Here is a 14,219-nt window from a genome sequence, read left to right as displayed (position 1 = left end):
CAAGCGATTTTCCTACCTCAGCCTCCCAAGCAGCTGAGACCACGGCATGTGGACACCCAGCTAATTTTGTTTGTTTGTTTGTTTTTTGTAGAGACTGGCGTCTCTATGTTGCCCAGGCTGGTCTCGAACTCGTGGACTCAAGTGTTCCTCCCACTTCGGCCTTGTGCTGAGATTACAGGCCTGAGTTACTGTGCCCGGCCTCCTATCACCTTTTAAGCAAGTAGGTGGCTCTGTGCTGGTGTGAGGGGAAAGGTGTGGCTGGGCAGAATGCAAATAGTTGCTGGTGTTTGTTTTCCCGTTTGTTTTCCCCAAAAGCCTCAACTCCGGTAGCAGAAAATGTGACAGGTTTTTTAAATAACCACTAAGTATTCCCCTCCTCTGTTTTGCCCTTGGGCAATGACTTCCCATACTGACTCTGGGGTGACCATGTGGCTTGCATTGGCTTGTGGGACAGTAGCAAACATGACACAGCAGAGGTCTGAAAAATGCTCCTGCTGTGGGAATTGCCCTCATCCTGCTCTTTGGAACCCTGAGATCGGCTGGTGAAGAAGCCTGAGTTAGCAACATGGCTCAGAAAACAAGCCCTCCCAGCTGAGGCTCCCCACCTCCCAGACAAGCAAGCCTGCTGACTGCCAGACAGGTGAGAAAGGAGAGCCTCCACCAGTACTTCTCAAACTTGAATGCTTGAAGGCTCCTGTCAAAATGCAGAAAGTGGGCCGGGCCCAGTGGTTCACACCTGTAATCCCAACGCTTTGGGAGGCTGAGGCAGGTGAATATCCTGAACCCAGGAGTTCGAGACCAGCCTGGGCAACATGGTGAAACCCCATCTCTACCAAAAGTACAAAAAAAATGAACCGAGCATGGTGGCGTGCACCTGTAGTCCCAACTACTTGGGAGGCTGAGGTGGGAGGATCACTTGAGCCTAGGAGGTGGAGGTTGTAGTGAGCCTGGGTGACAGAGTGAGACCTCATCTCAAAAAAAAAAAAAAAAAAAAGCAGAAAATGATTCATTACACCTAGGGTGGGGCCAGAGAGACTACATTTCCTTCTTCTTCCTCCCCCTCCCCCTCCCCCTCTTCCTCCCCCCTCCTCCCCCTCCTCCTCCCCCCTCCTCCTCCTCCCCCCTCCTCCTCTCCCCCTCCTCCTCCTCCCCCCTCCTCCTCCTCCCCCCTCCTCCTCCCCCCCTCCTCCTCCTCCCCCCCCTCCCCCCCCTCCTCCTCCCCCTTCTCCTCCTCCCCCCCTCCTCCTCCCCCCTCCTCCTCCCCCCTCCTCCTCCCCCCTCCTCCTCCCCCCTCCTCCTCCCCCTCCTCCTCCTCCCCCTCCTCCTCCTCCTCCCCCCTCCTCCTCCCCCTTCCTCCCCCCCCTCCTCCTCCCCCCCTCCTCCTCCCCCCCCTCCTCCCCCCCCTCCTCCTCCCCCCCTCCTCCTCCCCCTCCTCCTCCTCCTCCCCTCCCTCTCCTCCCCTCCCTCCTCCTCCCCCTCCTCCTCCTCCCTCCTCCTCCCCCTCCTCCTCCCCCTCCTCCTCCCCCTCCTCCTCCCCCCTCCTCCTCCCCCTCCTCCTCTCCCCCCTCCTCCCCTTCCTCCTCCCCCTCCTCCTCCTCCCCTCCCCCTCCTCCTCTCCCTCCTCCTCCTCCTCCTCCCCCTCCCCCCCTCCTCCTCCCCCCCCCCCTCCTCCTCCCCCTCCCCCTCCCTCCCCCTCTTCCTCCTCCTCCTCCTCCTCTCTCTCTGTCACCCAGGCTAGAGTGCAGTGGCGTGATCATAGCTCATTGCAGCTTCAGCTTCCTGGGTTCAAGCAATCCTTCTCATGCCTGGCTAATTTAAAAAAAATTTTTTTTTTTAGGCCGGGCGCGGTGGCTCACGCCTGTAATCCCAACACTTTGGGAGGCTGAGGCAGGCAGATCACGAGGTCAGGAGTTGGAGACTAGCCTGGCCAATATGGTGAAACCCCATCTCTACTAAAAATACAAAAATTAGCCAGGCATGGTGGCACACACCTGTAGTCCCAGCTACTTGGGAGGCTGAGGCAGGAGAATTGCTTGAACCCAGGAGGCAGAGGTTGCAATGAGGCGAGATCACACCACTGCACTCCAGCCTGGGTGACAGAGTGAGACTCCATCTCAAAAAAAAAAAAAATTGTAGGCCTGGCACGGTGCCTCATGCCTGTAATCCCAGCACTTTGGGAGGCCGAGGCAGGCGGATCACGAGGTCAGGAGATCGAGGCCATCCTGGCTAACACAGTGAAAACCCGTCTCTACTAAAAATACAAAAAAAAATTAGCCGGGCCTGGTGGCGGGCACCTGTAGTCCCAGCTACTCGGGAGGCTGAGGCAGGAGAATGGCGTGAACCCGGGAGGTGGAGCTTGCAGTGAGCTGAGATCGGGCCACTGCACTCCAGCCTGGGTGACAGAGCCAGACTCCGTCTCAAAAAAAAAAAAAAAAATTGCAGGGTCTTGCTATGTTGCCCAGGCTGGTCTTGGACGCCTGGCCTCAAGCAATCCTCTTGCCTCATCCTCCCAAATTGCTGGGATTACAGGCTTGAGCCACTGCACTGGGTCCTGAGACCACATTTCTTATAAGATCCTGGGTGCTTCTGATGCTCCTGGTCTGAGGACCACACTTAGAGTAGAAAGATGCTACACCTTCCTGCTCTAACTGAGCTGACCCACCAAATTGTGAGAAATAATAGATGTAAGTTTTAGGGGTTTGTTATGTAGCAAAAGCTAGCTGATATAAAGAACGTGTGAGGGCTTAGACGAAATGTTTTGGAGAAGCAAAGGAAAGAGCAGCAGCACTCTAGTGCCCCCAACCCCACTGAGACATTTTCCCTAGGCTGGGAGGGGTGGGCAAAGAGAGAGAGAAGTCTATGGATCCTGCAGCCCAGAGCACCTGAACTCCTTCCTGGCGATGTGTCAGGGCAGAGCAAGAGTCAAAGAGAAGTGGCCACATAGTTCAGCTTGACAGAGGCGATCAGGGGCACTGTGCTAAACCTTCCTGGGCCCCAGGCACAGCTTGGAAGCAGCAGAAGGGTCAAGTGACAGTGACGGAGACATTTCAGGGCAACTAGGTGAGCCAAAACCCAATGATTCTAAGACCCCAGATCAAGAGTACAACCTTGGGAGTAGAGGAACCCTAGGAATTAATAAGGTCAATCAGTGGTCTGTCATCCTAGCAGAAGGAAAACTCAATCTGAATTAAAGTTGTTTTCTATTAAGTGATTTCTATTACACCTAAGTTACTAGATCTGCTATCCGTATTTCACAATAGAGTAGGCCCTGGTCCCTCCTATCAATCACCATTTCTCCTCCCTATTCAACTATACCCTCTCAACCAGATTATTTCCACTGATGTGAAAATTAAACAGTTTGGTCTCTTTCTCTATTTCTTCCTCTGTCTTTAAAGTCCCATTGATTTGCATCCTCCTTTAGCATAGCTGCTGCTAATACATACAATACCCTTGTGGGAATCAGAAGGTGCCCCCTCCTGACAGATGAATTGCAAGGGGGCTGACCCCATTTAAATAAGTACCCCTTCCTTCAGGCCACAGCCCCAGTCCAAGGTTCACAGCTTGAAGGCAGAACCTGGTCAGATTCCAGCCCGCTCTTGCATCTTTCTGCCAGGCACCCTCACCCTGCTCTTCTCCTACCCTTGTCCTGCTGCCACTGGTTTCTCTGCCCACTCCTCACAGCCCAACTTCTTAGTAGAGCTGTCTATACTAGTTCTCTCCGTGCTCTCATCTCCTACTCATTCTGTGGTAGGCCAGGTCTCCCTAACGGCTGAACAGGCAGGCCCCCCTAACAACTGTTTCAGCACTGACTGAGTGGTTAAGGTAACTATTAAAAGCTGAGAGAGCCAGTGCCCTGATACAAAGGCTGGAAGGTAACAAAACACACCAAGAATTTTGCCTAGGTCTTTCCTGGGCCTTGAAGCGTGACGAGATAAGGAAGGAGTTTTTAACAGGACCCATTTAAGATTAAACAAGTTTCTCTGGGCACAGTGGTTCATGCCTGTAATCCCAGCACTTTGGAAGGCCGAGGCAGGCAGATCACTTGAGGTCAGGAGTTTGAGACCAGCTTGGCCAACATGGTGAAAACCCGTCTCTACTAAAAATACAAAAATTAGCTGGGCGTGGCATGCACCTGTAATCCCAGCTACTTGGGAGGCTGAGGCAGGAGAATCGCTTGAACCTGGAAGGCGGAGATTGCAGTGAGCCGAGATTGAGCCATTGCACTCCAGCCTGGGCAACAGAGTGAGACGCTGTCTCAAAAAGATAAAATAAAATTTTAAAAGATTAAACACGTTTTATTAGGGGTCTGAAGGAACTCCCCAAACCTCCATGATTTAGCAGGAGATAAGATAAGGGTAATCACCCTAGCACCTGGATCCATTTGGATTCAGTAAATTTACTGAGGCTCCAGAGGAAGGTCTTCAGGACTCAGATCTTAATTATAGATTAGAAGTGAATCACCTATGTCTTTAGATGAATGCACACTTACACATAGACATATAGCTTAGGAGGTATGTAAGCTCTGGAAAACTTTGTAATTTTGAGTTGGTCTGGTGACAATTTCCAGGCTTTCTCCCTATACCGTTACAGAAATAAAAACTCTCTTCTTTCCCAGTTCACTTGCATCTTGTAATCGGGCTGAGACCCTCGGTTTGGTCTGGGAACAATTCCTCAGCACACTCCAATCTGAGTTCTGCCCCCATATTGCCACATCATCAGCTCTTTCGAAGCTTATCAATGGCTTCCGTGGGTTTTTTTTTTTTTTTTTAATTGAGTTTAGCTAGGATCACAGACTCACACCACCACTCCCAGCTAACTTTTTTATTTTTCATTTGTGTAGATACGGGGTCTTCCTATGTATTCCAGGCTGGTCTCCAACTCCGGGGCTCAAGTAATCCTCCTACGTTGGCCTCTCAAAGTGCTGGGATAACAAATGTGAGCCACCATGCCGGGTGCCATGTTACTGAATCCAGGACACTTTCATGGCTCACCTTACTTGACCTTTCAATAACATTTTTAACTGACACATTGTTAAGTGTACATATGTATCAATAACATTTAACACTGTTGACAGCTCCCACCTTCAAACCATCTCTTCTGCTAACTTCTGTGACATCACATGTGAACCGTTCTCCTAGTTCATAGCTGCACCTTTGGAGCATAGCATTTGGGAGACTGACCTTTGGAGTGAGGCCACCCAAGTTCATAGGCCAGCTCCACCACTTCCAGCTCCATGGCCTTGGGCAAGTAAGTTAACCTCTCTGTGCCTCATTTATCAGACATTAGTTCTAGTAGTACCTATCCTGCCCTATCCTTCAGGGTTGTTGTAAGAATTCAGTTATATATATATATATATATGCAGTCATGTGCCACCTGATGTTTTGTCAATGATGAGCTGCATATACAAGGGAGGTCCCATAAGATTCTAATACCTTATTTTTATTGTACCTTTTCTATGTTTAGATGATATGTTTAGATGCACAAATACCATCTCGTGTTACAACTGTCTACAGTATTCAGTACAGTAGCATGCTGTACATATAGCCTAGGTGTGTAATAGGCTATCCCATCTAGGTTTGTGTAAGTACACTTTATGATGTTTGCACAATGATGAAATTGCCTAACAGCACATTCCTTGGAATGCATCCCCATCATTAAGCAGTGCATGACTGGGTGTGGGGTGTGTGTGTGTGTATCCAGAGCAGTGCATCCCATAGAGTAAGCTTTAAGTCTTATGAGTCGGTACCATTGTTGCTGCTGTGGGAAGCTGATTCCCCAGGCCCTCTTCCTTTTCACTCTATGATCTCTTCAGTGACTCCAAATTGACATTTCCAGCCCAGGCCTCTCCTTGGGGCTCCACACCTAAAAGTCCAGTTGCCCACTTGACATTCCCTCTTGGTTGCCTCAATGTCATATCAATTTTAATATGTGAATGACAAAACCATCTATTCTATTATGCAGTCAGAAACTTAGGAGCCGTTCTGGGTATCTCCCTCTTCCTCAGTCCTTCTTTTTCAATCCAATCTATCACCAAGTCAGGTTGGTTTTACCTCCTGAATGTCCTTTCAAATCGTTCACTTATCTTCATTGCCATTGCTACTACCTTAGCTCAGAGGACCAACTGTCCCCTAGAACAGTGTAAAAACTGCCTAGCCAGTCTCTGTTTCTATTTTTCCCTCTTTTATTTTTATTTATTTATTTATTTTTTTGAGACTGGGACTTACTCTGTCACCGAGCATGGAGTGCAGTGGTGTGATCTTAGCTCACTGAAACCTCTGCCTCTTGGGCTCAAGTGATCCTCTCTCCTCAGCCTCCCGAGTAGCTGGGATTACAGGCGCGCACCACCACGCCTGGCTACTTTTTTTTGTAGAGATGGGATTTCACCATGTTGCCCAGGCTGGTCTTGAACTCCTGGGCTCAAGTGGTCTGCCTGCTTCAACCTCCCAAAGTGTTGAGATTAGAGGCGTGAGCCACTGCACCTGGCCTAATTTTTAATCAGTGATATATTTTGGTCATGCCATTTCTCTGCTCAGAATCTGTCTTGGCTTCCAATTGGTCTTTGGATAATGATGCTAATCATTAAGGTTTGAAAATTATGTTGTTAGAGGTCTTGAATGCCAGACCTTATCATGGTGTCAAGCACACAGTAGGTGCTCAATAAGCATTTGTTGTCTGATTGACTGCTGGGAAGAAGCACTTTTGCATTTGAGCTTTGATAGCAAACTACTGATGATTTGTGTTGAGGGAGTAAGTAACGTTAGCAGATATGACTTTCCAAAAATAGTCTTGCTGGGATCCCATGGATTGGGATTGAGAGAGGAAGACCTATTGGGACAGAAAGAAAGAGCAGAGAATTTGAAATAGATGGCAGTTGGAAAGAAAAAGATGGATAGAGATTGGGAAGGCAGAATCTGTCTGCTTGGCTGAGAAAAAAATAACACTCGGATTTTAGACTGAGAAAAAGAAAAAATGGATTTCTTTTGATTCGTTTATTCTGCTATTCTCTCTCTCTCTCTCTCTCTGTCTCTCGCTCACTCTCGCTCTCTCTCTTTCTCCTTCTCTCTCTCTCTCTGACAGGATCTTGCTCTGTCACCCAGGCTGGAGTACACGGGTGTGATCATGGCTCACTAAAGCCTCGACCTCCCAGGCTCAAAGGATCTTCTCACCTCAGCCTCCTGAGTAGCTGAGACCACAGGTGTGTGTCACCAGACCTGGCTAATTTTTTAATATTTTATGGAGATGAGGTCTCACTCTGTTGCCCAGGCTGGTCTCAAACTCCTAAGCTCAAGCGCTTCTCCTGCCTTGGCCTCTCAAAGCGCGGGGATTACAGGTGTGAGCCACTGCTCCTGGCCAGCATGCCTTCTAAGGATTTTCACAGTCTGGCTCTAATCTACCTCTACAATCTCCTTTTCTGTTTTTCATCAGGTTTCCAACATTATAAACAGAGGTGCTAAAATCACATCTTTACTACTTTCGAAACAATGGACCTAGAGACCAGACTTTTTCTTATGTATTCAAATATTTATTCAAAAATATGTATCAAGTGCAATCATGTATCTGGGGTTGTGCTGGGCAGAGGAGGTACACAATGAGCAAAACAGTCCCTGACCCTGTTGTCCCTTCCAGCCTGAGAGAGGAGACCAACTTTAACCAAATCAATCTCCTAATGTGTGAATAACCCCAAACTGAACCAAGTGCTTGAAGGAGAGGAACACAGTTCTGTGAGAATGTATAACATAAAGGTCTGCCCCAGGGCTGGGCACAGTGGCTCACACCTGTAATCCCAGCACTTTGGGAGGCCGAGGCGGGTGGATCACTTGAGGTCAGGAGTTCGAGACCAGGCTGGCCAAGATGGTGAAACCCTGTCTCTACTAAAAAATACAAATTAGCCAGGTGTGGTGGCAAGCGCCTGTAGTCCCAGCTACTCAGGAGGCTGAGGCAGGAGAACTGCTTCAACCTGGGAGGTGGAGGTTGCAGTGAGCTGAGATTGTGCCACCGCACTCCAGACTGGGCAACAGAGCGAGACTCAAAAAAAATCTGCCCAGACACACAAACTCTCTCTCTCTCTCTGTCTCTGTCTCTCTCACTCCATCTCTCTCTCTCTGTCTTCTCTCTGTCTCTCTCTGTGTGTGTGTGTGTGTGTGTGTGTGTGTGTGTGTATGTGAGTAGTAGTAGTAGTAGTAGTAGCAGTAGTAGTAGTGGTAAAGACTTCCCACAAGGGATGCTTGAGCAGAGAGCTGAAGGTGGAGAAGGACCTGATTGAATGAAGTGGAAATGGAACATGATGGGTCCAAGAAACTTAGACCATGTAGCTATTCTTGCATATTTATTTTTTCATATGAACTTTAGTATCAACTTGTTTAGGTCCAGAATAAAAGCTTATTGGTATTCTTACTGAGAGTTGGTAAGTTTATAACATAACATAGGAAGGAGAATTGACATCTCCATGATATTGACTTGACCTATCTGTGAGAGCCACCATTCAGCCCAGTACATCATGTAAGATAACATAAACAGAGGTTCCAAGGATCAGGACATGGATATCTTTAGGGGCCATTATCCTTCTCACCACAAGCACTATTTACAATAATACCAAAGAAGGCCAGGTGCAGCGGCTCACGCCTGTAATCCCAGAGCTTTGGGAGGCAAGGCAGCTGATTACTTGCGGTCAGGAATTTGAGACCTGGGCAACATGGTGAAACCCTGTCTCTACTAAAAATACAAAAATTAACCGGGCGTGGTGGCAGGCGCCTGTAATCCCAGCTACTCCGGAGGCCGAGGCACAAGAACGCTTAAATCCAGGAAGCAGAGGTTGCAGTGAGCTGAGGTCGTGCCACCGCACTCCAGCCTGGGGAAGAGAGCGAGACTCAATCTAAAAAGAAAAGAAGAGAAAAGAAAATAGAAATAATACCAGAGAAATGAAATACTTAGGTGTAAATTTAACAAATATGTCCTAGATCTATGTGCTGAAAACTACAAAACAATGATGAAGGAAATAAAAGAGAGCTAAATATATGGAGATTTAGAAAGGTCTGGAGCACTGTGTTCATGGATTGGAAGACTCAATATTGTTAAGATGTCAATACTCTAAAAATTTATCTATAGATTCAACACAATTCCAGTCCAAATCCCAGCAGGATTCTTGGTAGATATCAGCATGGTGACTCTAAAATTTACATGGAGAGGCAAAGAAATTAGAATATTCAAAACAGTTTTTAAAAATAAGAACAAAATTGGAAGATTCATGCTACTTAAATTTGAGACTTACTATAAAGCCACAGTAATCAAGACAGTGTGGTATTGGTGCAAGGATGGATACATAGGTCAATGTAATAGAATAGAGAGTGCAGAAATTTGCCCATAGTTTTTACAAAAATTCACTTAAAATCAATCATAGACCTGGCTGGGCCTGGTGGCTCATACCTGTAATCCCAGCTTTTTGGGAGGCCAAGGCAGGTGGATTGCTTGAATCCAGGAGTTTGAGACCAGTCTGGGCAACATGGTGAAACTCTATCTCTACAAAAAATAAAATTAAAAAAAAAATTAGCTGGGCATGGTGGCACATGCCTGGGAGCTACTTGGGAGGTTGAGGTGGGAGGATGGCTTAAGCCCGGGAGGGGGAGGTTGCAGTCAGCAGTGATCGCACCACTGCACTCCAGCCTGGGTGACAGACCGACACTCTGTCTAAAAAAAAAAAAAAAAAAAAAAAAAAAAATCAATCATAGACCTAAATGTAAGATGTATAACTTTTAGAAGAAAACACAGAAGAAAGTCTTTGTTTTCTGGAGTTAGGCCAATAATTCTTAGATATGACACCAAAAGCACTATCCGTAACAGAAAAATTTGATAAGTTGGACTTCATGAAAATTATGAGCCGTTGCTCAACAAAAGATGTTAAGAGGATGAAAATACAATATACTGGGAGAAAATATTTATAAATAACATATCTAACAAAGGACTTGTATCCAGAATATACAACGAGCTCTTGAAACAATAAGGAAACAAACAATCCAATATAAAAATGGGCAAGAAACTGTGGAAGCAGACAAAGAACCAATAGGTGAAGATAAAGGCATCAAAGCATATAAGGAATCTGCAAAGCAGACACTGGCTCCAGCAGCAAGTGTAACTGGCAGCAGGAGATGGCCAAGAGCACCCAGGGAAAAGGCCCAAGCCCTAGAAGACCTGGCCGGCTTCAAAGACCCAGTACCAGGTTATACTGAAGAATCAATGACTCATGACAAAACCACCAAAATACCCTACAAATCACCACCAGAACTAGTAGACACTGCAACAAGCTCAAAGAGATGGCCCAGGGCTTGTGGCCAGAAAGTAGAAGTGAAAGAAGAGCTGTTAGCAGTTGGCACGCTCACACAAACATCAGGGGAGACCACGCACACCAACAAAGAACCAGCAGGTGAGGGCAAAGGCATGAAAGCATTTAAGCAACCCCCAAAGCAGAAGCTGAACCCAGAAAATGTAACTGGCAGCAGGAGATGGCCAACAGTGCCTAAGGAAAAGGCCCAACCCCTGGAAGATCTGGCCAGCTTCCAAGAGCTCTCACAAACACCAGGCCACACTGAGGAACTGGCAAATGGTGCTGATAGCTTTACAAGCACTCCAAAGCCAGCACCTGACAGTGGAAAACCTCTAAAAATATCCAGAAGAGTTCTTCAGGCCCCTAAAGTAGAACCCGTGGGAGACCTGGTAGGCACCAGAGACCCTGTAAAATCACAAAGCAAAAGCAACACCTCCCTGTCCCCACTGCCCTTCAAGAGGGGATATGGAAAAGATGGAAGTGTCATAGGAACCAAGAGGCCGCACTGCATGCCTGCACCAGAGGAAATCATAGAGGAGCTGCCAGCCAGCAAGAAGCAGAGGGTTGCTCCCAGGGTGAGAGGCAAATCACCCTTGCTCATCATGAAGAGAAGTCTGAGGACTTCTGCAAAAAGAATTGAACCTGCAGAAGATCTGAACAGCAATAACATGAAAACCAACAAAGAGTAATACGAATTACAAAACTCAGTCCCTGAAAATAAGGGAATGTCCCTGCGCTCCAGACGCCAAAATAAGACTGATGTAGAACAGAAAATAACTGAGGTAATTGTGTTAGCAGAAAGAATTCCAATAAACTGAAATGAAAAGAAGCCCATGAAGACCTCTCAAGACATGGACATTCAAAATCCAGATGATGGAGCCCAGAAACCTATACCTAGGGGCAACGTCAGTGAAAACAAAAGGTGCTTGAGGTCTGTTAGAAAGAATAAGAGCTCCCAGCCTAAAGTGGCAGAGGAGAGCACAGGGCAGAAGAGTAGCGGGGGGTTCTCATGTAGAATCAGGAAGGGAAAAGAGAAGCAGGAAATTCAGACTCCATGTGTTTGAGATCAAGAAAGATGAAAAGCCAGTCTGCAGTGAGCACTTTGGAGAGTGAATCTGCACAGAGTAACGTGGAATGTCAAGAGGCGTGCAGAAAATCCAAAGAAGACTGAGGGCTGGGCGCAGGGCTCATGCCTGTAATCCCAGCACTTTGGGAGGCTGAGGCGGGCGGATCACGAGGTCAGGAGATCGAGACCATCCTGGCTAACATGGTGAAACCGCGTCTCTACTAAAAATACAAAAAATTAGCTGGGCGTGGTGGCGGGCACCTGTAGTCCCAGTTACTTGGGAGGCTGAGGCAGGAGAATGGCGTGAACCCGGGAGGCGGAGCTTGCAGTGAGCCAAGATCACGCCACCGCACTCCAGCCTGGGCAACAGAGCAAGACTCCGTCTCAAAAAAAAAAAAAAAAAAAAAAGGCTGAGGACATTGTGTGTGTCAAGAAAATAAGAACCAGAAGTCACCGGGGCAGTGAAGACATTTAGCAAATAAATCTAACTGGGAAAAATATAATAAAGTTAGTTTTGTGATAAACACACACAAAAAATGGGCAAAATATTTGAACAGCCTTTTCACCAAAGAAGATATGCAGATGTCTATAAGGAAATGAACAAGCTGCTCAACATCAACAGTAAAATGCAAATTAAAGCCACAATGAAATACTACTGACGCACCTATTGCAATGGCTTAAAAAAACTGATAATACCAATGCTGGCCAGGCTGTAGAACAACTGGAACATTCATACATTGCTAGTGGGAATGCAAAAATGGTTCAGCCACTTTGGAAAAACAGTTTGGCAGGTTTTTAAAATAAAGTTAAAAATATACTTACCACATGTTCCACGAATTCCATGCCTACATATTTCCTTAAAAGAAATGAAAACTTATGTTCACACAAAATCCTATATGCAAATGTTGATAGCAGCTTTAGTCATAATTGCTAAAAATTGGAAGCAACTGGTGAATGGAGAAACAAATTGTGATCAACCATACAATGGAATGCTACTCAGCAATAAAAAGGAACAGACTATTGATACAGACAATGACGTGGCTGAATCTCAAATACTTTATTCTCTGAGAAAGAAGCTGGCTCAAAAGTCTACATTCTGTATTATCCCATTTATACGACATTCTGGAATATGCATAAGTATATTGACAGAGAACAGATTAGTTCTTTCCAGGGATTAAGCACAGAGTAGAGGAATCAACCATAATGGGACAGCATTAGGTAGTTCTTTGGGGGGAATTAGAATTCTTCTGCATCTTGACTGTGGTAGTAGTTACATGGCTTGGTGAGTTTGTCAAAATTCATAGAACTATACACCAAAAAGAATGAAATTTACTGAAGATAAATTTTAAAATAAAATAAAATAAACCCCAGGTAATCATGGCTCTACTTCCAATGCCCAAGCTGCCTTGAGCTTCTGAGCTCTAATGGATGAAAAGGTAGATATAGGGTTTGCCTGCAAGCCTTGTCCAAGCTCTGCGATTTCACCCACATTATAGGTTGAGTTCTCTGGGAGGCAGACTCTGAGATGAAGATTAGCACCCAGGAGATTTTTTTGTTTTGTTTTTTTGAAATGGAGTCTCGCTCTGTCACCCGGGCTGGAGTGGAATGGCACGATCTCTACTCACTGCAACCTCTGCCTCCCAGGCTCAAGCGATTCTCCTGCCTCAGCCTCCCAAGTAGCTGGGATAACAGGTACCCACCACCACACCCGGCTAATTTTTGTATTTCCAGTAGAGATGGGGTTTCACCATGTTGGCCAGGCTGCTTTCAAACTCTGTACCCAGGAGATTTATTAGAGCGGGCCCTTGGGATCAACATCTTTTGAAGGGAAGGGAAGGATATAGGATTGGGCAGAGGGGGAAGTCAGGGGGCAGCACAAGCCCAACATTGTCTCTCTTGGTCTACCACATGGTGATCTTTGAAGTTGAGGTGGTTATTCGGAGTTGTCTCTTGTTGAGGGGAGAGGGCTGGGCCCCCTGTTTTTCAGCTATTAGATGCAGGCTGACCCCTAGAAGGATGCAACTTTGGGTGAGGCCGCTCTTTTTAGCCAAGGCAATCACTGAAGTTGCTGACAGCTGAGGGTTTTCTGTGGGCACCGCTCCCAGCAGTTGGAGAATACTTCCTTCATTCCAGAAGGGAATCTGGACAGCATCTACCACACTTCCTGACCTCTTCAAACGAGGAGGTATTCCCATCTTTTTTACTATCTCCCAGAGGGCAGAAATGGTGATTTCCTGTTGAAATCCAGTGGCAGGACACTTATCAGGTCCTTTTGAGTTTTCTAATAAAAACATAAATCAATAAATAAACATATTTTCTGGGCAAAGAGTGGCTTCTCATGGGAATTTTTTCTAATTTTACACATTTTTCTTCCTTGTGATAATATGTATAATTTATTTTATAAGAAGGAAAACACAAATTGTAATAGAACTTAGTTTTAGGGTATATAGATATATATATTAGAGATGGGTACTCATTCTGACTCCCAGACTGGAGTGCAGTGGCGGCAATCATAGCTCACTGCAGCCCCAATCTCGGGGGCTCAAGCAATCCTCCCACCTCAGCCTCCCAAGTAGCTGGGACCACAGGCATGTGCCACCACACCCGGCTAATTTTGTTTATTTTTGTAGAGATGGGGGTCTCACTATGTTGCCCAGGCTGGTCTTGAACTCCTGGGCTCAAGCGATCCTCCTGCCTTAGCTTCCCAAAGTGCTGGGATTACAGGCGTGTGCCACTGCCCCCAGCCACGTTTGTTAATTTCAACATTTTCTTAACAAAAAGGAAAATTAATTACATAGTGTAGGTCAGGCATCTTTTATAACACTCTTACTTCTT

At 46.5% G+C, this 14,219-nt stretch overlaps 1 protein-coding gene and 1 pseudogene across 1 annotated transcript in view; both read left to right on the top strand.

The window, feature by feature from the left end:
• Positions 1–14,219, top strand: part of SLC9A7 (solute carrier family 9 member A7) — a 1,149,612-nt gene that overhangs the window by 178,063 nt on the left and 957,330 nt on the right. The window lies entirely within an intron of this gene.
• Positions 10,231–11,136, top strand: LOC126945609 (proliferation marker protein Ki-67-like; annotated as a pseudogene).

Source organism: Macaca thibetana, chromosome X, assembly GCF_024542745.1.
Source record: "Macaca thibetana thibetana isolate TM-01 chromosome X, ASM2454274v1, whole genome shotgun sequence".
Taxonomy (NCBI): domain Eukaryota; kingdom Metazoa; phylum Chordata; class Mammalia; order Primates; family Cercopithecidae; genus Macaca; species Macaca thibetana.
The sequence above is the reverse complement of the archived record's forward strand: the minus strand, read 5'-3'. Positions and strand labels throughout refer to the sequence as shown.